Raw genomic sequence first — 24829 nt, forward strand, 5'->3', positions numbered from 1 at the left:
CAGCAGATGATTAAATACAGCTGTGATAAAATGTGACACCCCATAATAAATGAGAATGAAAAACTGAATTTGTAACCATAAATCATGCATTAAAATTTATGTGACAGACTTACACTGATGAAGACAATACAAAAATACAAAAAATATATATGCCTTTATTAAAATAATGTTTCAATTTTATGATTATTTCAATTCTATCTTCTGGGAAGAAACATCACCATGTCCTGCTGATCCCATCCCCAAGGTAGATACTTCAAATTCAGTAAAAAAAAAAAAAGCCAATATTTCCCAACCTTTAGTAAATTGTTACTCATCTCAAAAACATAATAGAATAACAAGGACATGGGGGGAAAGGCCCTCAGTGGTCATTTAATAGAAAATATATCTGAGCAGGAATTGACTACACTAACCCCATCAAGTGGCCATCCACCCTCCACAGCATGGTATTATAATAACTCTCTTGACAACCTATCCCAATGTTCTGATTGTTAGGTAGCCTTTCCTTTTATTTTGGGGAAATTGGTCTTTTTGCATTTTCCACTCCTGGTCCTCAGTATGCTCTCAGAAAGAAAAAAAAAAGCAAGTCTAATTTTTCTTTCCTATAGAGATCTGGACTTGTAATTAGGAAGACTTGAATTAAAATCCAGTCTCATACACTTATTGCAGTGTGACTCTGGGCAAGTCATCTAACCTTTGTCTGCCTCAGTTTCCTCATCTCTAAAACAAGGATGATAATAATAATACTACCTCCCAGGGGAGTAAAAAATGAAATAACATTTGTAAAGTACATTTAAAACCTTAAAACGCTATAAAAAGGTTAGCTAAGGTGACAAAAATGCTGATGATAATGACAATGATGATGACAGTTATGATAGTGATGATGCAATCCCATCACATACTTGAAGATAGCTAATCTGTTCCCCTCTGGAGCTTTCTCTTCTCCAGGCAAAAGAACAGTACCAGCATCAACAATGATAAGGACAATAACAGGAACATTAATCCCTTTTCCTTTAGTTTATAAGCCATATTATCATTATCAGTCTTAAAATGTAGTGCCCCACATGGAATATGATATGCCAAATAGAGTGCAACTAGGGCATAGATCAATTGAATTAAAGGTCTTCAATTCTTAAAAACTCTGTGACAAAATGATGCAGAATACTAAATTTCTTTTTCTTATGTACTATATGACCCACAGTCTCTTCTCCTTGACTTTTTAGCTTGGAAACCCCTGGATGTGTGAGCCGTAACGCTAAGGCTTGACCATAGAGCAGGCTCCTAGTTAAAGAACTCATGTTTGACCTGTCTGATCATAAATATAGTTTGGATTCAGAAAGAGTGGCTTGGATGAAGCCATCCCATAGTTGAAAGATAGCATGGGGTAATGGATAGAGCAAATAAAAATTTGACAACTAAGATCTCTTCTAGTTCTGATTCTATGATCTTATGATCATGAAATCACCAGGGTTAATCTTGATATACAGAATTCTGGGTTTTAGAAATGAAAATGATTATTGATCCTATGTGAATTAACAAATCCTTAGTAGTATACTCCATTCTTTAAGGAAAAGAACTCAAGCCAGTTTCCTCACAAAGACATCAGAATCTGCCAGAGAATTACATGTAAATAAATTGGGGCTGTTGCCATTTCTTTCCCCTTGTTAAAATGATTTAAAAAGTTTTAAAATATCAAAGATGAAACGTGTATCAGTCTTATCAATTTTAATGAACTCAAATTCTTAATGAAAGAGATTCTGAAACATCCAGGGCAGGCAAATTAGTGGCAACACTAGGTAGAGTAAAAAACATGTTGTTAGAGAACCTAACTTCAAATTTGAGTTATCACTTAATCTATGTGAGCTTGGATAAGTCATATAACCTCAATAGTCTGCTCATCTGTAAAATGAACAAGAAAAAGACTAGATTTCAATCAGTCAACAGGCATTTATTAAGTTCTTACTATGTGTTTGTCACTATGCTAAACACTGGAGTTACAATGAAAGGCAAAAATATAGTTCCTGTCTTCAAGGGCATATTCAAATGTGGAAGACAACATGCAAATAACAGAGGAATAATACATGTATGCATGTATACATTCAGTATGCATATAGCATTGTGTATATATATATATACATACACTGCATGCATATAAGCAAATTTATGTAAAATATATTTTCTATATATCTTTATAGCTCTATGCAGATAATAGACGATAAATAAGTAGATAGATAGATAAGATAATAGATGATAGAGGGATTAGAATGGTTGGCTGTTTTCTCAAAGAGGAACAAAATGACCTATCAATATCAGGATCAAGGTATAGTGTGTCAGACTGAGGCTGATCAGAAGGCTCTGTCACAGGTTGGGCACAAATAGTCCACATGAACATTTGGAGTGGAGATGTCTAAATTTATGCATCTCCCATTTCTGCTGACCTATTGCAGTTCTGCTTTACAAATAGCATAGCTTCTTCTTTGATGTAGGCATTCTGGGTGGTCCTCTGCCAGCGCCTCATGTCTCACAATCTATTCCAAAGTTCTTGAGAGACACCTTGAGAGTGTCCTTATATTGTTTCTTCTGACCTGTGTGACTGTTTGCTTTGTGTGAGTTCTCCATAAAATAGTCTTTTAAGCAAATACATGTTTGGCATTTTAACACAAGGCCAGCCCATCAAAGTTGCACTCTCTGCAGTAGAGTTTGAATGCTTGGCAGTTCAGCTTGAGAAAGGACCTCAGTGCCTGGTAGCGTATCTTGCCAGGTGATCTTCAGAATCTTCTTAAGACAATTCAAATGGAAATGATTCAGTTTCCTAGTGTGGCACTGGTATACTCTCCAGGTGTCAGGTACACAACAATGAGGTTAGCACAATGGCTCTACAGTCTGGTAGGCAACCTAATACCTCTTCTCTCCCACATTTTCCTTCAGAACCTCCCAAACACTGAGCTAGCTCTCGCAATCAACCTTGTCATTTATTTGTGTAACCCTGGAAACTATACTGCCAATGTAAGTGAACTCATCCACTGTATTCAAAATCTCTCCAGTGGTTCCATGTATAGATGGTGCAGCGCTGGCTGGTGGAGAAGCTCTCTTTTCTTGGTGCTGATTATTAGGTCACAATTAGCACAAGCAGCAGAGCATCAATCCATATTCTGTTGCATCTCAGCCTGTATTGAATGCGCAATCATGTGTTCATATATATATATATATGTCCGTACAGAAAAAACACACCAACTGTCTCTCCACTTTAGTTTTGGCTTGGGGCCTATTTAACTTAAAAGTTTACCGTCAGTGCAATAGCTGACCTTGATGCCATTTTTATCGTCATTGACGATGTCTGACAACATTATTGAAAACATCATACTGAAAAGCATGGGAGCAAGCACACAGCAGTTTTACTGCATTGGTGACTAGGAAAGCACAAGAGCATTCTCCATAACCTAGAACCCAGGCAGACATACCATTGTGGAAATGGCTTACAACACTGATGAACTTCTCCAGGCAACCAAATTTTAATGATTTCAACAAGCCCTTACAACTGATAATATCAAAGACCTTGATCAGATCAATGAGACAGACCTCTGGTATGCTCCAGGAATTTCTCCTGTTTTTGTCAGTCAGCAAACACCATGTCGACCATTCCTCAGCCCTTTCTGAAGCCACACTGGTTCTCATGTAGATAACCATCTGCCTGTTCCTTCCAAGTAAAGGATCAGTCTATTAAGAAGAACTCTGGCAAGAAATTTGCTGGCACTGACTAAGGGAGAAACCCCCTTGTGATTGTCACAGGACAAACTATTTTCTTTTCCTTTATAAAGACAGGCAATGGACACATCCTTCAACACCTAGGGGATGACCTCTTCTTGCCATATAATCTAGAAGATTTATATTAGCTTCCATTAAATTAGTATGAACTTCCACTTACATTAGTATGAACAGTAGACTCCCTGCTAAATCTCAGCTGGAATAGAATCAGCATCAGGCACTTTTTCCACATGAGAGGAGCCTAATAAAAATAAAAACCTCTTCTTCAGTTCAAAATCTGGCTAGAGAAGGATTGACTTCAACCTGAAATATATGGTCAATGGCTTAAGCATTGGTTAATGATGGTCTGTTGAGAACATGATGGAAGTGTTCAACCCATCTCTCCATCTCTCCATCTCTTTATTAATTAATTTACTAATTAATGTAGCTCAATCATTGCTGAGTAGTTGAGAAGCACCATGGGTCTTTGGCCTATACCTAATCTTCAGGGCATGCTAAAAACACGTGGATTGTTACTAAGAGTGTAAAACTGAATTTCATTTGCCTTCTTGCTGAGCCAAGAATTCTGCATCTCCATAAGCTTTGCTTGCACTTACTTTTGATGGAGTTAAACATTGCCTCCCTAGAGATGGATGTACTTTCCTCGCAGTAAACCTTGTGGAATTCTCATTTTTCATTTAGAGGCTTCTGAATTTCCCCACGATTTTCATCAATCAATTTTGACTATTGTGTTTTATGTATGTAACCTATTCCACTGATCCACCACTCTGTTTCTTAGCCAGCAACAAATCACTGCTTTATAATATAGTTTTAGATGTTGTATGGCTAGACTACCTTCATTTGCATTTTTATTTTCATTAATTCCCTTGATATTCTGGACCTTTTGTTCTTCCAGATAAATTTTGTTATTATTTTTTCCTAGCTCTATAAAATAAATTTTTGGTAGTTTTATTGGTATGGAACTGAATAAGTAAAAACTAATTTAGGTAGAATTGTCATTTTTATGATAATAACTTGGCCTACCCATCGATATTTTCCCCATTGTTTAGATCTAACTTTATTTGTGTGAAAAGTGTTTTATAGTTGTGTTCATATATTTCCTAGATTTGTCTTGGTAGGTAGACTCCCAAATTTTTTATATTGTCTACAGTTACTTTAAATGGAATTTCTCTTTCTGTCTCTTGCTGTTGGGCTTTGCTGGTAGTACACAGAAATGCTGATGATTTATATAGGTTTATTTTATATTCTATGACTTTGCTAAAGTTAATTATTTTAAGCAGTTTTTTAGTTGATTCTCTAGGATTTTCCATTTACATCATATTATCTGCAAAGAGTGATAGTTCTGTTTCCTCATTGCCTGTTCTAATTCCTTAAATTTCTTTTTTCTTCTCTTATTGCTAATGCTGACATTTCTAGCACAATATTGTGTAATGGTGGTGATAATAGGCCATTTTTTTTCACTCCTGATCTTATTTGGAAGGTTTTTAGCTTATCCCCATTATAGATAATGCTTGCTTATGGTTTTAGATAGATACTACTTATCATTTTAAGGAAAGCTCTGTTTATTCCTATGCTTTCTAATATTTTTAATAGGAATGGGTGCCATATTTTATCAAAAGCCTTTTATGCATCTATTAAGATAACCTTATGGATTTCCTGTTAGTTTTGTTATTGATATGGTCAACTATACTGACAGTTTTCCTAATATTAAACCAGACCTGCATTACTAGTATAAATTCCACCTAGCCATAGTGTGTTGTCCTGGTGATAAATTATTGTAATCTCTCTGCTAATATTTTATTTAAATTTTTCATATCAATATTCATTAGGGAAATTGGTTTATAATTTTCTTTCCTTTTTGGCTCTTCCTGATTTAGGTATCAGCACCACATTTGTGTTACAAAAAAGAAATCTGGTAGGACTCCTTCTTTGCCTATTTTTCCAAAGAATTTATATAGTATTGGAATTAATTGCTCATAAATGTTTGGTAGAATTCATTTGTAAATCCATCTTGCCCTGGAGATTTTTTCTTAGCAAGTCAATTAATGGTTTGTTCAATTTCTCTTTCTAAAATGTGTTATTTAAACATTTTATTTCCTTTTCTGTTAATCTGGGCAATTCATAGTTTTTTGTAAATATTCATCCATTTAACTTAGGTTGCCAGATTTCTTAGCATACATTTTGGGAAAATTGCTTCTAATTATCACTTTAATTTCTTCTCCACTGGTGGTGAATTTACTTAATTTTTGATATTAGTAATTTGGTTTTCTTAAATACCAAACTGCAAATTCTGAAAATCAAAGGAAAGATTAACAAAATTAAAAATAATAAAACTATTGAACTAATAAAACTAAGATGGTTTTATATTAAAAAATTAAGTGCATACACCTTTGGTTAATATTTTGGTCAAATTTTGGTTAATTTTTAACCAAAGGTTTATATAGCTTATTTTTTTTTAATAAAACCATTTCTTAGTTTTATTTATTAGTTTAATAGTTTTATTATTTTCAATTTTATTAACCTTTCTTTTGATTTTCAGAATTTCTAATTTGGTATTTAATTGGATTGTTAATTTATTCTTTTTCTAGCCATTTCAGTTGTATGTCCAATCCTTTGTTCTGCCTTTTCTCTTTTATTCCTTTAGCATTTAGAGATTTACAATTTCCCCTAAGAAATGCTTTGGTTGCATCTTATAAATTTTGGTATGTTGTCTCATTATTGTCATTCACTTTGGTGGAATTATTGATTGTTTCTATTATTTGTTGTGTGATCCACTCATTCTTTAGGATTAGATGGTTTAGTTTCTAATTAATTTTTATCTTTCCACAGCCCTTTATTACATGTAATTTTAAGGTGTCATGATCTGAAAAGGATGCATTTAATATTTTTGCCTTTCTGCATCGGATTATGAGGTTTTTATGCCCAAGTACATTGTCAACTTTTGTGTAGGTGTTATGTACCAATGAGAAAAAGATATATTCCCTTTCTATCCCCATTCAATTTTCTCCAAAGGTCTATCATATCTAACATTTCTAAAATTCTATGCACCTCCTTAACTTCTTTCTTGTTTATCTACTTCTGGGAGGGGGAGCTTGAGGTCCCTTACTAATATAGTTTTGCTGTCTATTTCTTCCCGTAATTCACTTAACTTCTCCTCTAAGAATATGATTGCTGTAGCATTTGGTGCATGTATGTTTAGTATTGATATTACTTCCATCTGCGGCACATTTTAATGCAGTTTTCTTCCTTGTTTCTTTTAATTAGATCTATTTTTGCTTTTGTTTTGTCTGAGATCAGGATTGCTATCCTTACTTTTTTTTTTTACTTCTGCTGAAGCATAATATATTCTGCTCCAGCCTTTTACCTTTACTCTGTGTATGTCTCTCTGCTTCAAATGTGTTTTTTGTAAACAACATATTGTAGCATTCTGGTTTTCAATCCACCCTGCTATCTACTTTTATTTTATGGGAGAATTCATCCCATTCATATTCTCAGTTATGATTACTAATGGTGTATTTCACTCTATCTCATTCCCTCTCCCCCTGTTTATACATTTCTCTGTCTTTCCTTTCACCCAGTCCCTCCTCACCAGTGTTTTTGCTACTGACCACTGCTTCCCTCAATTTTCCCTCCCTTTTGTCACCCCACATCTTTTCTTTTCCCCTTCCTCTTCTACTTCCCTATAGGGTAAGACAGATTTCTTTATCCAACTGAATGCGTGTTATTCCCTCTTTGAGCCAAATCTAATGAGTAAGGCTTAGACAATGGTTAACCCCTCCCTAATTTCCCTCTACTACAATAGGTCTTTCATACGTCTCCATGTGATATAATTTACCCCATTCTGCCTCCCCCTTTCCTCTTCTCCCAGTGCAATTCTTTTTTCAAACCTTAATAATTTTTTGGCCTTATCATTATATCAAAGTCAATTTATACATATACCATCTATCTACGTGTTCATTTATTCATTTATTTACTTACTTACTTTTAGTTTTCAACATTCACTTCCACAAGATTGAGTTCCAAATTTTGTCCCTATCCCTCCCTTCCCCCCACCACATAAACAGCATGCATTCTGATTACCCTTTCCCCTAATCTTCTCTCCCTTCTACTATCCCCTCTCCCTTCTATTTTCCTGTAGGGTAAGACAGATTTCTATACCCCATTGCCCATGTATCTTATTTCCCAGTTACATGTAGAAACAATTTTTAACATTTGCTTTTTAAACTTTGAGTTCCAAATTCTCTCCCCTCCTCCCTCCAACCCACCTTCATTGAGAAGGGAAGCAATTTGATATAAGTTATACATGTGTAGTCATGCAAAACACTTCCATAATAGTCATATTGTGAAAGACTAACTATATTTCCTTCCATCTTATCCTGCCTCCCATTTATTCTATTCTCTCCTTTCTCCCTGTCCCTCCTCAAAATTGTTTGCTTCTCATTATCCCTTCCCCCAATCTTTCTTCTATCACCCCTCCCTCTCTTAACCCATTCCCCCCTACTTCCCTGTAGGGTAAGAAAGAATTCTATACCCAATTGAGTATGTATGTCATTCCCTCCTTAAGCCAAATCTATGAAGGCAAAGTTCACTCATTCCCTCTCACCTTCCCCTCTTCCCCTCCACTGTAAAAAGCTGTTTCTTGCCTCTTGTGAGATAATTTACCCCATTCTATATCTACCTTTCTCCTTTTCCCAGTACATTCCTCTCTCACCCCTTACTTTAATTTTTTTTAGATATTATCCCTTCATATTCAACTCATCCTGTGCCCTCTGACTATTCATATTCCCCCCAACTACTCTAATACTCAGAAAGGTCTCATGAATTAAAAATATCATCTTTCCATATAGCAATGAAACAGTTCAACATTAATAAATCCCTTATGATTTCTTTTTCCTGTTTGCCTTTTCATGCTTCTCTTGATTCTTGTATTTGAAAGTCAATTTTTCTATTTAATTCTGGCTTCTCAACAATGCATTAAACTCCTCTACATCACTGAATATCAATTTTCCCCCTTATTGATTATACTCAGTTTTGTTGGGTAAGTGATTCTTGGTTTTAATCCTAGCTCCTTTGACCTCCAGAATATCATATTCTAAGCCCTCCAGTTCCTTAATGTAGAAGCTGCTAAAACTTGTGTTATCCTGACTACGGTTTCACAATACTTCAATTGTTTCTTTCTGGCTTCTTGCAATATTTTCTTCTTGACATGGGAATTCTGGAATTTGACTATAATATTCCTGGGAGTTTTCCTTTTGGGATCTCTTTCAGGAGATGTTCAATGGATTCTTTCAATTGCTGTTTTACCCTCAGGTTCATTAATATCAGGGCAGTTTTCCTTGATAATTTCTTGAAAGATAATGTCCAGGTTCTTTTTTTTTTTTATCATGGCTTTCAGGTAGTCCAATAATTTTAAAATTATCTCTCTTGGATCTATTTTCCAGGTCAGTTTTTTTTTAATGAGATATTTCACATTGTCTTCTGTTTTTTTTTTCAATCTGCTCTGGGTTTGCTGGGGCCCTGTCTTTGCTTGCATGGCCCACACTGAATTGTGCTCCTCTCCCAGCCTGGTGCAACAGACCTTTCCCATTGACCATCCAGGTTGTCTTGGGCTGGAAATTTGTTTCACTCTGTCTTTTTGTGTGCTCTGCTGCTCTCAAATGTGTTTAGAGTAATTTTTTTATGGGTATTTGGAGGGGTTTAGGGGACAGCTCAAGTGAGACTCTACTTTTACTCTGTCATCTTGGCTCTGCCCCTACGTATACATTTTTTCTAACTGCCCTGATAGAGATACAGTTCTTAAAAGTTTCAAGTGTTATCTTCCCACGTAGGGATGTAAACAGTTTAACTTTATTGAATGCCATAGTTTTCTTTCTTTCTTTCTTTCTTTCTTTCTTTCTTTCTTTCTTTCTTTCTTTCTTTCTTTCTCTCTCTCTCATTCTTTCTTGTTCACCTTTTTATACTTCTCTTGAGTCTTGTATTTGAAGATCAAATTTTCTGTTCAGCTCTGGTCTTTTCATCTGGAAAGTTTCAAAGTCCTCTACTTCATTGAATATCCATCTTTGCTAATGGAAGATTATGCTCAATTCTGCTGGGTAGTTGATTTTTTATTGTAATCCAAGCTCCTTTGCTTTCCAGAATATCATAGTCCAAGCCCTTAGATCCTTTAATGTAGAAGCTGCTAAGTTCTGTATAATGTATGTATGTATTTATTAATGATACTGTCTAGGTTCTTTGTTTCATCATGTTATTCAGGGAGTCCAAAAATCCTGATAATATTTCTTCTGAATCTATTTTCCAGGTCAGTTGTTTTTCCAATGAGGTATTTTACATTTTCTTCTTTTTTTTCTTCCTTTGATTTTCTTTGACTCATTCTTGATGTCTCATACAGTCATTGGCTTCTATTTGTCCAACTCTAACTTTTAAGGAATTATTTTCTTCGTTAGCTTTTGTACTTTCTTTTCCATTTGACCAATTCCATTTTTTAAGGAGTTGTTTTCTTCAGTCAGTTTTTGTGCTTTCTTTTCCAAGCTGCTGACTTTTTTCATAATTCCCTTGCATAACTCTCATTTCTTTTCCCAATTTTTCTTCTACCTCTTACTTGATTTTTAAAATCCTTTTTGAGCTCTTCTAAGAGGCTTTTTGGGCTTGAGAGCAATTCATATTCCCCTTTGAGGCTTCACATGTAGGCATTTTGACATTGTTGTCCTCTTCTGAGCTTGTTTGGATCTTCAGTGTCACCATGATAGCTTTCTATAGTCAGTGCTCTTTTTCTTTCTTTGCTCATTTATTTTTTAAGTTGAGCTCTGTTTCTGGATTGTAGAGTGCTACTGTCCCAAGCTTTCTGCATTGGGAGTCCAGGGCTTAGTCACTGGCTTTCTGTGCTGGGGCCTCTCAAACTGGTGGCTTGCTCACTGAGCTAGGGCGACCTGGCCTACTCATGCCTGTTGTGCACTGGGTTCTGGAGCTGGCAGTTTGCCTTCTGCACTGGGCCTGAGGTCTCAAAGCTGACCTGCTGTGCCATTATCCTACTAAGCCAGGACCAAGGGGCCTCAGGTGCTGATCTGTTCTGTAGCTAAGAACATCTGGTTTGCCTGAGCACTGTCTGCACTAGGCTCCACTCCCTTTTTACCCAAGTGATACAAATCTTTCCTGAAGTCCTCCTAAGTTATCATGGTTATCATATCACTGGAAAATAGTTTCACTCTGTCTTTTTGTAGATTTTGTTACTCCAGAATCCTTTTAGAGGCTTGATTTAACACTGTTTCCCAAGGGAAACTGGGGAGAGCTCTAGCAACTTCCTGGCTTCTCTCTGCTATCTTGGCTTTGCCCTCCCCCCATTTCAATTTCTTCTGTTTTGTTTTTTTGTAATCATCAAATCGATATCTTTTCTTGCTCTCTTCCACCTTCCTTTTGTATGAAATCTTGCCCTTGCCTCTCCCTCTCATTTTCTGTCTCTCTTAGCACCCTGTTTATGCATTTGATCAGTCTCTCATCTACATTGCCTTCCTCTGAGCCTCCTCCAGATGAGCAATTTCCTTCCCAAAACATGGTGCCCAGAACCAAACATAATACTTAGATGTGTTCTGATCACAATACAGTACATTGAGATTAAGCTTCTCTGCATTAGTAGAACATGCCTCTGAATGTACCCAAAAGGTTCATTAGCTTTCTTGGCTGGTATGAGACAGTGTGAACTCATTTAGAATTTGTACTTCACTAAAACAAAACCTCTGTCCAATCTTGCCTTTGCTATCTTGTACTTATAAAGTCAATGTTAACTTATCTGAATTCATCTCTTAATTTTACAGTTAATGGAAGTAAGGCCCAGAAATGGAAAATGACTTGTCTAAGCTCACACAGGTGGGAAAGACCATTAGGAATAGGGATAGATACTGGAACTGTTTTATCAGTGATAAAGAGAAGTTCTGCTTGAGGAACTCCATCTGTTATTTCACATTGACACCTTCTCTGCAATTCACAATCTTACAGGGTTGCCTAGAGCACTAGGTGTGCTAAATGACTTGCTCAGGGTCACCCAAACAGTTAATGTCACAGCCAGTACTTAAACCCACATCTTCCTAATTTCAAGGTCAGCCCTCTATCTACTACATCACAAGGTATCTCTCAGGAAGGCCTTACTAAGGTTAAATTCAAAAAGCATTTGTTGATCTTGTATTGTATGCATGGTGAGTTTCTTGTAATGACTCTATGACAGCACATAGATAAGAGTCACAGAGGAGAGAAAACATGAATGAGTCATGAACTGAATTGTTGAAGGGAAAATCCACATTTGTGAGATCACAGACCCATCCAAGTGGACAATGGGAATGCAAAGACAAAGCACAGAGTGATCCCTGCTCTTACAGAACTTATATTTTACTTTGAGTGGGATTGGGAAGGAAGGGAAGTCAAGGAGAGAATAAAAACTGTATAAACACAGACTGCACATATACACAAGTATTGAAAAAAAACCTTTTTTAAGTCCACAGCCAGTGCTCTTTCCAGAATATATGTTTACCTAACTCTAATTAGCAGCAACTTCAAATTAATACAGAAATCTACACCTTCAGACTCTGTCTTCAGTAATGGAAGTAAATGGAACAGCTCTTCGGGAGGGGGTTGCATGTGAGAGAGAGAGAGAGAGAGAGAGAGAGAGAGAGAGAGAGAGAGAGAGAATTGGAAGCAGGCAGGGACTAAAGGAGGGGGAGAAGCAGAGAAGGAGAAAGGAGGGAGAAAGGAAATGTGTGTGTGTGCATTCTCAGTCACCTCTCTTTACATATATAACCCCAAATTCATGATGCTAAATGTGCCATTATTTGTGGTAAAACAAAGTTATTTCTGCTTCTCGGGAAGCTAGTTGACAATAAGGAGTCCCCTGGGGCAAGATTCTTTTCAGCACAGTCTCTCACCACTGTATTTGTTTTAAAACAGAGGAGTGATTTGTAATATCTGTTCCTTCAGGAGTAACCTTAGATTGATGCTCTGAAGCTTACTCCAATAGCTGATGATGAAAAGGGAGAAAAAAAAGAAAAAAGAAAGAAGAAAAAAAAACTATCAGCAGAAAATGATGAACACATTATCACTTCCCATTTTTCCTTCCAGGGGAAGATCCATCCTCTAGCACTAGAAATAATCTGCAGTGCTATCTATCCAAAACAGGAGTGGGAAATGTGCTCAGGTTTTCAGCACCAAGGAGCTATCCATTTATTCTCTTTGGCCCTAGAAAGCCCTGTGCTCTCTAGCAACCTTCAACAGTCAAATATTTATTCAGCACCAACATGCCCTATCAGATGCCTAATGTCATTTAAAGCTGGGGATGCCAGGGAGGGGGTGGGAAATGAGGGAAATTTTCATGAAGATGGTTGTAGATAAAGGACGTGTGTGTGTGTGTGTGTGTGTGTGTGTGTGTGTGTGACATACACATACACATCTCAGACTTGTAAGGTGCCTCAGTGGTCACTTAATTCAACTTAAGAAGTATTCCTACTGTCACAATTGATCTAATCTGATCTCTGACAAGTGATCATCCAGTTGCTGCTAAAAGACAAACAATGGTAGAGAATTCACAATCTTCCAAGGTAGCCCATTAGGTTATATTTATCTTGAAATTTAGTCTATGTCTCACTCTGTAGTGTCCACTCATTGCACCTGGCTTACCTTCTGAGGCTAAGCAGAGCCTTTCTTCCAGTTGCTAGTTCTTTAGATATTCAAGCCAGGGATCAGGAGGTTCTACAAATCTTATATTCTCCAGCCTAAATATCTCTAGGTCTTTAATGGATCCTTGTAGACCACGGTCCATAGTCCATTTAATGTCATAGGTCATTCTTTTTGACATGCTCCAGTTGATCACTGTCCTTCCTAAAATGTTATATCTGGAATGAAACATAAGACTACAGAAGTGATCTGTGCAGGGAACAGTATTCTAGAATGACTGCCTTCCTCATACTGAGACACAATGCTGCTCTTAATGCATCCTAAACTGCATTACCATTTAAGAATACTTTCACAACACTGATTCGCATTGCACTTGAAGAAAGTTAAAACTCTTAGATCTTTTCTTATTAGCTATTGCCTAGTCCATCCATCCTGTATGTTTGCAGCTATATTTTTAACCCACGTGTACAAATTTGCATTCCCCCATTAAATTTCACCTGGTTGAATTGTGCCTCTTCTTCTAAGCCATAGAAATCTTTGTGGATCCAATCTCTGTATTTTATTGTTTTGTTTTGTTTTAGGCAATTGGGGTTAAGTGACTTGCCCAGGGTCACACAGCTAGCAAGTGTCAAGTGTTTGGTCTGAGGCTGGATTTGAACTCAGGTCCTCCTGACTTCAGGGCCAGTGCTCTATCCACTGCACCACCTAGCTGCCCCCAGTCTCTGTGTTTTAGGTCCATCATTTAGATCAGTAAAAAAACAAGGAAAGGATCCTAATCATGATTTTCACAGCATGGAGAGTTCTGTGTTTGTCAAGTATGGAAACTTGTCTTCACAGCTGTAACTCATCAATAACTTATTATTAGATGGACAAACCCACGGAAGTCATAGGTCCATGAAGCACATAAAAGTTAAGTCAATTGCCCTTGTTACACATCTAATAAATGTCAGAGGCAAAGCTTGGGTTGGAACCAGGGCTTGCTGACTTGCACAGCAGTCTATCCACTATTGAAGCTATCTCTATTCAAGGCTTCTTAATCTGGGGTCTGTGAACTTTGTTTACAACTGCATTTTGATATAATAGCTTTATTTTTTAAATCCACTGGATTTTATGCTATTTATTTAAAAACATGATTCTATAAAGAGATCCATAGGCTTTAGTAGTCTGCAGAGGGGTCTAAAATACAAGGAAAGGTTAAGAATGCCTGATATACAAACAAATCATTCATACATTAACTTATACAGGGATTTCAAATGCCATTGTTGGAGGGAGTACCCACATCAGTAAAATCATAGATCCTTGAAGTATGAAGTAAATAACTAACTTTGGCTAATTTAATTGACTGAAACAACTATGTAGTCAACAACTAGCTTTCACCTTGGGAAAAATATATATATCTAGGTACATTTTCCATTTTGGAATCTTGGAAAATACAGATGATTGGAGCTGGCTGGAACCTTAGAGATCATCTAGTCTAATTAAACCTATTCGACAGAGGACTATTAAGCTGAGAGAAGGGAAAATACTTGCCTAGGGTTACACAGCTACTTAGTGACAAGACTCAAACTAGAATCCAGGCAGGTCTCCTGATTCTCAAGGCAGCATTCTTTCCACTTCATCCACCAATAAAAGGAACATATCAGATTCTGAAGTTTCTATTCACCCTGAAACTGTGAAGTCTTTTTCAAGTAAATTATAAGTTTTATTTAAATTCTAATACTGATTAAGTACTTGGTTTTTAATAATTGAAACATTAGGCAAATATGTACAAAGCCCAAACAACCAAGTTGTCAGCAAACGCATGGGGTGTATGGGGTGTTCAGGCAGGACTAGCAAGGCTGGTGTGAGGGCTTGCTAAGCCCTTTTCAGGGCTGCTCATCAGCCTTTTGGTGTTACCCAACTCTCACCCATAGCTGCAAGAAGCTATAGCATGCACACCAGCCACACCCTGGTAAAACCATCTCAGGAGATGGGCTAACTCAGGTTCAGAGTAACTGACAGGTATCATACCCATCAGTGAGTTTGGGGGGTGTCTACCCCATGCCTGTGAAGACAGAGAAATGGGTGGATGACAACAATTTATTCCAATGGCCATGAAGGTGGCTGAAAACAGGTGCTGTGGAGCCTTAGAGCTTGTCCAGACAGTGAAGATGCCAAGGTCATCCACTCATCCTGGGCCATCACCAGTTGTCCTGACTTTTGGCTTGCCACTAGACTTTGATGGCTCTGGAAAAGAGAGTGAGACTGATGACTTTGTGTAACTCTGACTCACTTGAATCCAACTAACATGAAAGTCAAGACATCATCCTGTGAAGGACAAACAATAACTGGTTTAAGGTGTTTTACAAATATCTCATTTTATACTCACAACAACCCTGGGAAGTGAGTGATATCACTATCTCCATTTTACAGATAGGAAAACTGAGGCCAGCAGCTATGGCTTAGATAGGGTCACAAAGCTAGAAAATCTTTGAAACTGGATTTGACTTAGGTTCTCCTGACTCCAGCTCCAGCTCTCTATCCTAGCTGAAACCATACTATGCAACCTATATTTGCCTAGTACTCAAATCAGTAGATGAACTCAAAGATCTTATGACATAGCCTGAAAAATAAGTAACAAATACATTGATTAATTATCAAACAATACAAAGAATATTTTGATCCTAACTGCAGGTCAGAGGCAATCACGCCATAGTCATACAGAGAAAGGGGAGATAAATAACAGCTGAGTTCATTTGTGATTCTTTAAAGACTTATCTCCCTTCTTTTATGACTGAAGATAGTGACTTTTGCAGAAAGCATTTTTTATAAAAATTGACAGCTTATGTATGTGTGTGTGGTCCCCCAGTCTGAAAAACAGGAGCTGTTTGGATTTTTGTTTTCATAATTCTAGTACCTAGCACAATGACTGGCACATAGCAACTTACATCTCCACTTCTCCCCTCCCCCTACCATGAACCCTGTGATCCAGTGATCTAATTCTAGACTCTTTGCTATTCCTCAATATGCCATCTCTTGGCTCTGGGCATTTTCTTTGGCTATCCACCATGCCTAAAATACTCTTCCTCCTCATCACCATTTCCTGGCTTTCATGGCATCATTCAAATCCCAGGTAAAACCCCACCTTCTATAGGAAGTCTATCTAGACCACCATCCCCTTAATGCTAATGACTAGTGTTGATTATCTCTAATTTAAATTTATCCTGCAGACAGCTTGTTTACCCATAGTTATTGGCACGACATTTCTCTCATTAGGCTGTAAGTGCTTTGAGAGCAGAGACAATCTTTTGCCTTTCTTTGCATCCCTAGTACTTAGCAAAGTATCTGGTACATAGTAGGTGATCGATAACTATTTTGTGACTGATTTGCTGATAGATATGCTTAATGATTACTTTTTTGATCAGTTGAATGAAAGCTCTATAGAAGTGAATTTTATTATTTCAATTGTTATTATCCAATGACTTACTCAAAGTTACACAGGGGTATAATTTTCAAAGGGAAAACTGAAACCAGGTCCCCTGATATCTCTCTCTCTCTCTCTCTCTCTCTCTCTCTCTCTCTCTCTCTCTCTCTCTCTCTCTCTCTCTCTCTCTCTCTCTCTCTCTCTCTCTCTTTCTCTGTCTCTCTCCCTCTCTCTGTTTCCTTGAAGGTGAAACCTTCTATTCTTAGAAGCCATTTGGAAGAGCTTGGCCAGTGGTTTCAGGAAGGAGAGAATGCAGGCATTAGCGTATATGATATGAATATTCACATCCCTTAAGTGATTAGACCAAACTTGAACAGTGAAACTAGAAAAGATGCTAACCTAGGATTTCTATCTTTGTTTTGCTGAGGTTGCAACTACAAGAACATGTTTTCCTTGGTTGGAGGCTGTCACTGTGCATGTCAGTTCTGCCTGAGTCAGACAACGAGTGCTGGCTACAAGAAAGCCACACTAGATTATGGCGATACTGCTTGAAGCTCCAAACCGCTGTCTCCATTAAACTGCTGTTATTGAACTGCTGCTTATCTTACAGACACACATTAATGCGATTTCAACAGCCTCATGGCAAGCAGGGATGTCTGTCATCACCAAACTCCAGAATGACTGTATTTTTAAATCTAAGATCAGTATTTTCCTCTGAACAACATGCTTGCTGATACTCTAATGAAGAGAAGGAAAAAGAGGGTCAAAACAAACTCAGATGATTTTGAAAAAAAAATTGATATAACAAATTTTTAATTATATTACAGGCTGAGGAAGACAAGGGGAAATTGGTTTTACAGATTATAATCTCTATCTCTTCCAATAAAGCTGGGGGAGAGAGGTAGTCCAGAATGCTCAAACATCATCAAAGACATACATAGACTATGGGCTAGGTATGCCAATAACTGAAGAGAAGAGATGGTGAAGGGCTGGGGGCACTGACAGCACTGGAGATTAATTTTCTAACAAGGTCAAGGAAAGGAATATATGGGTTTACACTTATTAGGCTATGTATTAATCCTTGCTTTCACCCTCATGGCACATTCTCTATGTTCATGAAATTTATACCAGAAAAGCAAAAGCTAACTTCAAAGAGTTTCAAATACAAGCCAAGAAACTGAGTGTGTGCCAGTTGTCTGAGCACCAGTGTGAGCAAGAATGGAAAGGCTTATCCCTACAGTTTAGAGTTGGCCATTAGAATGATAGATGTATTTTTTTTAATAGAGAGGAACTCATGGAGCCTGTTCATTAAGCTATAAGAGGGGACCATCTGCTTCAATGGTGAAAGTATCCATGCTGAAAAAATCATGGATCATTGAAGTAAATAGGCAACAACCTATTTACTTGAAATACAAGTAATGGCTGAGGACACGTTATTAAATGAAACGCAAAATCAAATTAAACTAAATATGATACAAAATGTATTATCTCATCACAAAAATTCCAACTGATGAAAAGAAAGGGGTGGAAGTCAGAGTTGAGGGCACTAATGACAAAAATCATTCAGTTTGTAGCAAAGTTAAGGGGACAATATGGCCATTTGGACTGGGACTCTTTTCTCCTTGACTCCAATAATCATATCAACCTTCTCATCATTTGTAACGTGAACTTTATCCCTCTGCACTCTGCTCATCTAGGTCAGCTTTTTGCCTCATCTTAGTGTGGCCCAGGCTTCCAAAAACACTTACTATCCCTTCCTATACCATAAAGCCCAACATATATTTTACCCTTTCCAGCTCCCATTTATGTGTTTGCTTCTCCCAAGTAACTTCCTTGATGGCAGGGACTGTCTTGTTTGCTTGCAATTTTATTCCCAGCATTCATTCTTTCTTTCTTTCTTTCTTCTTTTCTTTCTTTCTCTTTTTCTTTCTCTTTCCTTTCTTTCTCTTTCCTTTCTTTCTTTCTTTCTTTCTTTCTTTCTTTCTTTCTTTCTTTCTTTCTTTCTTTCTTTCTTTCTTTCTTTCTTTCTTTCTTTCTTTCTTTCTCTTTCTCTTTCTTTTTCTTTCTTTCTTTCCTTCCCCCCCCTCTCTCTCTCTTTCTCTCTCTCTTCCTTCCTTTCTATTTCTCCTCACTTCTGTCTTACTTTCTGCATTAGAATATAGAATATATTAACGTATGTGTAACTTTTGAAGAATTGACTGTACTAATAAGTCATTTGCCCATATGATTACTACTGTATGGACTTAGAGAATGCATACAGCATATATGTGAATATATACATATGTATATATATCCCTCAACACTTAAGCACAGAGCCTGGCACCTAGTAGGCACTTAATAAATGTTTATTGATATATCTATATGATATGCGATGTGTATATTCATATATGTATATTCAAATGTGTGTGGATATGCATATATGATCATGCATATATATGCATGTACATATACATGAAATAATTTACACACATACGTATACATTAATCATATACCCCACCTTCTAAAGAGAGCATTTTCTTAATAATAGTGCCTTCTCTCTGTTGATTATGTCTGATACAAGCACATATATATTATAAAGTGGATGAATTAGGTAAAAATCCAATAACACAAAACTTTCAAAAAGACTTTCTATTTAATCAATATTATGATACATTAGATTGTAAGTCAGGAACCTTAGAATCTTGTCCTAGCTTTGTCACTCTAAGGTCCTCTGTAATTATCACTTGCTAGTCTTAAATCTGCTTTCTGGTGCAAAGTGAACATCTAATCCCTCTTCCTATTAAAATATATTATTCTGTGATTTAGCATTCTAAGGAACATTGTGATCATCTCGTCCAAAACTCCTCATTTTGCACATGAGGAAGCTGAGGACAAGAGAGGGCAAAGAATTTGACCAAAGCTACCCAGTAAGAAGTACAGCTAGAATTCAAACCCAGGTTCTTCCTCTCACTAAAGGTGTTCAAACAGGGCATCAGTTACCATTCACTGAGGTAACTGTGGCAGAGATCTTTAATCAGGTACATTATAGTCTTTGTGAGATGGCTCTTTCTACCTTAGAGGTTGTGGAAGTCCATATTTCCAACTCCAAGTGCCTAGTCCACACAGCCTCATCTTTAAGATGAGCATCATTTTAGATCATATTACTCAACATAAGGAAAGGCCATTATGACAAGAACTATGTTTTATAGAAACTTTGTGTCTTTGCCATCAATGAATGCAGAATTCTGAACACAAATTAATAAATATTTAGGGGTGGTTACCTGTTCATTTGTTTGTTTAAAATTTGGAGTAGTAGAATGAAACTTGTACTACCTACTGCACAGGACAGTTGTAATGAGTATTTTATAACCTGTAAAGTACTATATAAATGTGAATTATAGTAATTACTATGATACCACTCCTAAAGTTTAAGTTAGCTTCTCTCTTTCTGTGTCTCTGTCTGTCTCTGTCATTGTCTCTATTTCCTTGCCACTGTCTTCCTGTCTTTTTCTCTCCTTCCTATTCTACTTCATCTGACTCTGTCTCTCTTTGTCTATGTCCTCTCTATCCCTGTCTGTCTCCCTCCTAAGCTTTGTCATGATGCCTCCATTGTGACTGAGTAAATTTACCCAGTGTGCACCAGGACACTTATTATATGTTACTCTTATCTTCAATATTAGAAAATAATTGCCCATATTTAATTGACCCAGATGTCCTCTTAATTGACTTTACCCATCAGTCCTTTAACAGTGTAGAATTTTTTATATCTCTTCCCTAGACCCCATCAGGGAGGTAGAAGGGATCCCTTCACTAGGTTATCAAGTAAAGTTGGACAACCACTTATCCAGAATACTATAGAGGACATTCTCATTTAGATACCAATTAGACTACAAGGCCCCTGAAGTCCATTTCAACTCTGAGCTTCAGTGATTCTGTGATTTGTTGAGATCACAATAAGGCCTCATGGAAAAGGCATAATTTAAGATTGTCCTTAAAGTACGAGCATGATTTAAAGAGGTCAGTTTAGGAAGTTAGAATGGAGTGAACAAACAGCAGGACTGCTGAATATACTCCAGGGATTTTGAATGGTCCTTTTTGACTAGAATGAATTGTAGGTAAAGGAGAGAAAGGAAGATAAAACTAAAAAGGTAAAGAGAGGCCAAATAATAGAGAGCCTTGAATGTTGATGTAAGGACTTACTGATTTATATAAAGTAAACATGTAATATGGTCCAGGAGAAATTTTGAGTCACTAAATTTCTCTTTCTGTAGTGATTAAATCCATAAAGTGACTATGCAGTTGTTAGTCTTACTAATGTGTAAATAATCAATATCATCTGTATCACAGCTAGGACCACTGAATGGATTATCATAAGGAAAGGAGAATTCTAGGAGTGAAGGTTTCATGCAATATGTACAACAGGGTATTTGGCCACGTGGAGGCTGCTGGACATTTAAAAAGCCACTTTCATTCTGCCCATGTTATATATTTTCTAGTGACTTTGAGCACCACATAGAGAGACAAGGGAATGATTCCCTAATAACTAAATCTGGAACTCTGTGTTAAGTTCTGACTACCATATTTATGGACAGCTAAGTGTCACAGTGGATAGAGTGCTGGGCCTGGAGTCAGAAAGACTTAACTTCCTGAGTTAAAATGTGACCTCAGACACTTACTAGATGTGTGACCCTGAAAAAGTCACTCAACTGTGTTTGCCTCAGTTTTCTCATCTGTAAAATGAGCTAGAGAAAGAAATGGCAAGGCACTCCAGTATCACTGCCAAGAAAACCCTAAATGGGGTGACAAAGAGTCAGACATGACTGAAAAATGACTCAACAACAACAAGCCGTATTTAAGGAAGGCTGTTTATGGGCTAAAAAAAATCCATAAAAAAAGACTGAGCAGTGTGGTGAAAGGAGATGAAGATTGGTAAAGTAATGCTTAGCCGAATGAAGAGAAGACTAGAGTTGGGGAAGGGAGAAGGAGGAAGTTGTGATGTCACGTTGTCATTAATTTTTTTTTTGAAGGAAAGCCATGAAGAATGGATATGACACTGAATCTACTTGTTCTTAGAAGGCAGAACTAGATGTACTTTTATGTGTAGATTTCGGAGAAGCAAATTTTAACTTAAAATAATTCACTTTTCCAAACAATTATCACTACACAAAAGTGAATTAGGCTGCCTACGGAGGTACAAGACTCCTATTGTGGGAGGTATTCATGGTGGCTAAACATGTGAGTAGGGAAATACTTTAATTTTTTTTTTTGTCTTTTGTTCTTAGGTAAAGTGACTTGCCCAGGGTCACACAGCTAGTGTCAAGTGTTGGGTCTGAGGTCTCATTTGAACTCAGGTCCTCCTGATTTCAGGGCTGGTGCTCTATCCACTGCACCACCTAGCTGCCCCGAGTAGGGAAATATTTTAGAGGGGATTCTGAGCAGTTCCACCAAATGACCTCTGAGGTTCAATATAGCCTTAGGATTGCATGATACTCTATGAAATGCGGAAGTAGTTGTGGTATCTTGGGATGTGTGGGTGTTTTTATCACCTGTAAGTATGTTACATGTATGAAGGACTCCTCCTATAAGTATGTTCAAACAAGACATTTCATCCCTTGGCTCTGGGCTTTTTCTCTGACTCTCCCCTATACTCACAATTCTCCCTTTCTTCACCTCTGCCTACTTACTGGCTTCTCTGGCTTCCTTTGTTTTCAAAGAGGACCAGCAACACCATGGCATGATGTCTTGACTTGAGTGTGAAGTGGATTTAAGTGAGGCAGAGTTGCACAAAGTGGGCCGCCCTACTTTTTGTTCCAGAGTCACTGAAGTCCAGTTGCAAGACAAAAGTTAGGATGACTGGCGATGGCCCAGAATGCAGTGGATGATTTCGATTTCTTCAATGTCTGACCAAGATCTAAGCGTTCCACAGAGTCTGCTTCAGGTGTCTTTGTAGCCAATGGAACAAATTATTCTCATCTACATTCCACTAGGGGAAGTCTCCACATGCTTGGGGTAAACATCCTTGTAAGTCACCAACAAGTTTGAGGCCTTTTGGTTATCCTTAACCTGGGTTGTACAGGGTGTTCAAGGAGAACTAAAACCTCTCATGTGAAGGCTGCTCATCCACCTTTGGTGCCCGCCTGTCCCCCAACTCCCAGCTGTAACTCTAAGAAGCTATAGCATGTGCAGGGACTACGCCCCAGTAAAACCATTGGGCTTCCTTTAAGTTGCAAATAAAATTCCACCTTTACAGGAAGCTTTCCCCAACTTTTAATTCCAGTGTCTTAATTCCTATTTACCCTGTATGTAGTTCATTTTTTATATATTTATTTGTATGTTTTTTCTTCCATTTTTGTAAGCTCCTTGAGGGTAGGGACTATAGTTTTTGGCAACTTTTTTTACTCCCCTATAACCTTTAGCACAGGACCTTTTAACACAGTCAATACTTAATAAATTTTGATTTGACTAACTGACAATTCCAGGGCCAGCACTCTATATACAACTGTATGAGAAAAAAGAAAAAAGTGGGAGGAACAAATCAAAGTTAGGGAAAATGGAGGCCTCTACCCAATTGTCCACTTAGAAGCTATACGGAGCTATATATATTTTTTTAATAATATTTGAGGATTGGGGCAGCTAGGTGGTACAGTGAATAGAGCACCAGCCCTGAAGTCAGGAGGACCTGAGTTCAAATTTGGCCTCAGACACATAACACTTACTAGCTGTGTGACCCTGGCCAAGTCACTTAACCCCATTGCCTAGCAAAAAAAAAAAAAACCTGAGGATTACATTGGACTTGTATGTGTGTGTATGTGTGTGTGAGAGAGAGAGAGACAGAGACAGAGACAGAGAGAGAATAAGTACTTACTATGTTCTAAGCATTAAGGATAAAATAAGAAGACAGTGCCTGTCCTCTAGGAGCTTACATTATAATGGGGGGGTGGGGAAGATACCACATAAAGAAAGGCAGAAGTACTCACAGGGCTACATGGGGTAGATAGGGGCTAGAAAATGCACTGAAACTGAACAAGATCAGGCCAAAGCTGGCCTGTAATAGCCCAGGGTGATTTCCACGGGCAGAATGCAGAGTTGGGGGGTGGTGGGGCAAGAAGGTGTGATGGTTAGAGTGGAGACCAGTCTTCCAACTCCAAGTCTTATATTTGTTCCACTATATGAAGCTACTTTCTTTTTACCATGGACAAGTGACTTTACTTTTCTGCACCTGGGTTTCTTCATCTGTCAGATAGCATATGAATAATAATATCTACCCTGGATGCTTCCAAGATAACTCTTTGTAATGAAAAATATTATTTCATGCATACTATTCTTCCTTCTAAGACTGAGCCTTTCCTATTCCCAGGGAATATTTCTATATTTCCTATTCCCAGTTGCTATTTGCTACAAAATGCTCAGGTCCCTTACAATCAGCACAATAACAATAATTATAATCACATTTCTACAGTCATTTTGCAGTTTTTAAAGAACTTTCCTCCTAGCAACACTGCAAGGTAGGTGGGGGAAATATTAACAATCCCATTTTACAGACAAGGAAACTGCATCCTCAGCATCCTTTGAGTTATCGTACTTTGTCGAATTGAAAAGAAACAATATCATACATGCAGTGAAGATTACTTTTTAACCTTTTTTTCCCCCTCTTTTCTTCTTCAATAAATTGGTTCTGTTTTCCTTGTGCTGTTGAGTGTGTATTTCCCACAGGCCTCATTTAGCAGAAAGTCACTTCCCTCCCTGCTGGACCGTGGTCAGGCCGTGTCGCCAGGGGCCTCCTTGGCTCACAGCTGTAGATACTGTTTCAGTCTGGAGGGGGTACTATCTTCATTCACATTGTGCATGTTCACGAATTATGCAGTCTCCCCAAGGAAGCCTTCTCTTCCAAGCGCTGCCTAACACTGGGCTGGGGACACTGGGATAGGCTGCTTCCTCCCAGACAACAGACCATTGTGTAATATTCTGAAATTGATTTGGGGGAGAGTGGAGGAGGAAAGGAATTACCATAACCATAAGAGCTACTCTGAG

This window comes from Phascolarctos cinereus, unplaced genomic scaffold, assembly GCF_003287225.1.
Source record: "Phascolarctos cinereus isolate Bilbo 61053 unplaced genomic scaffold, phaCin_HiC Scaffold_2;HRSCAF=192, whole genome shotgun sequence".
NCBI lineage: Eukaryota > Metazoa > Chordata > Mammalia > Diprotodontia > Phascolarctidae > Phascolarctos > Phascolarctos cinereus.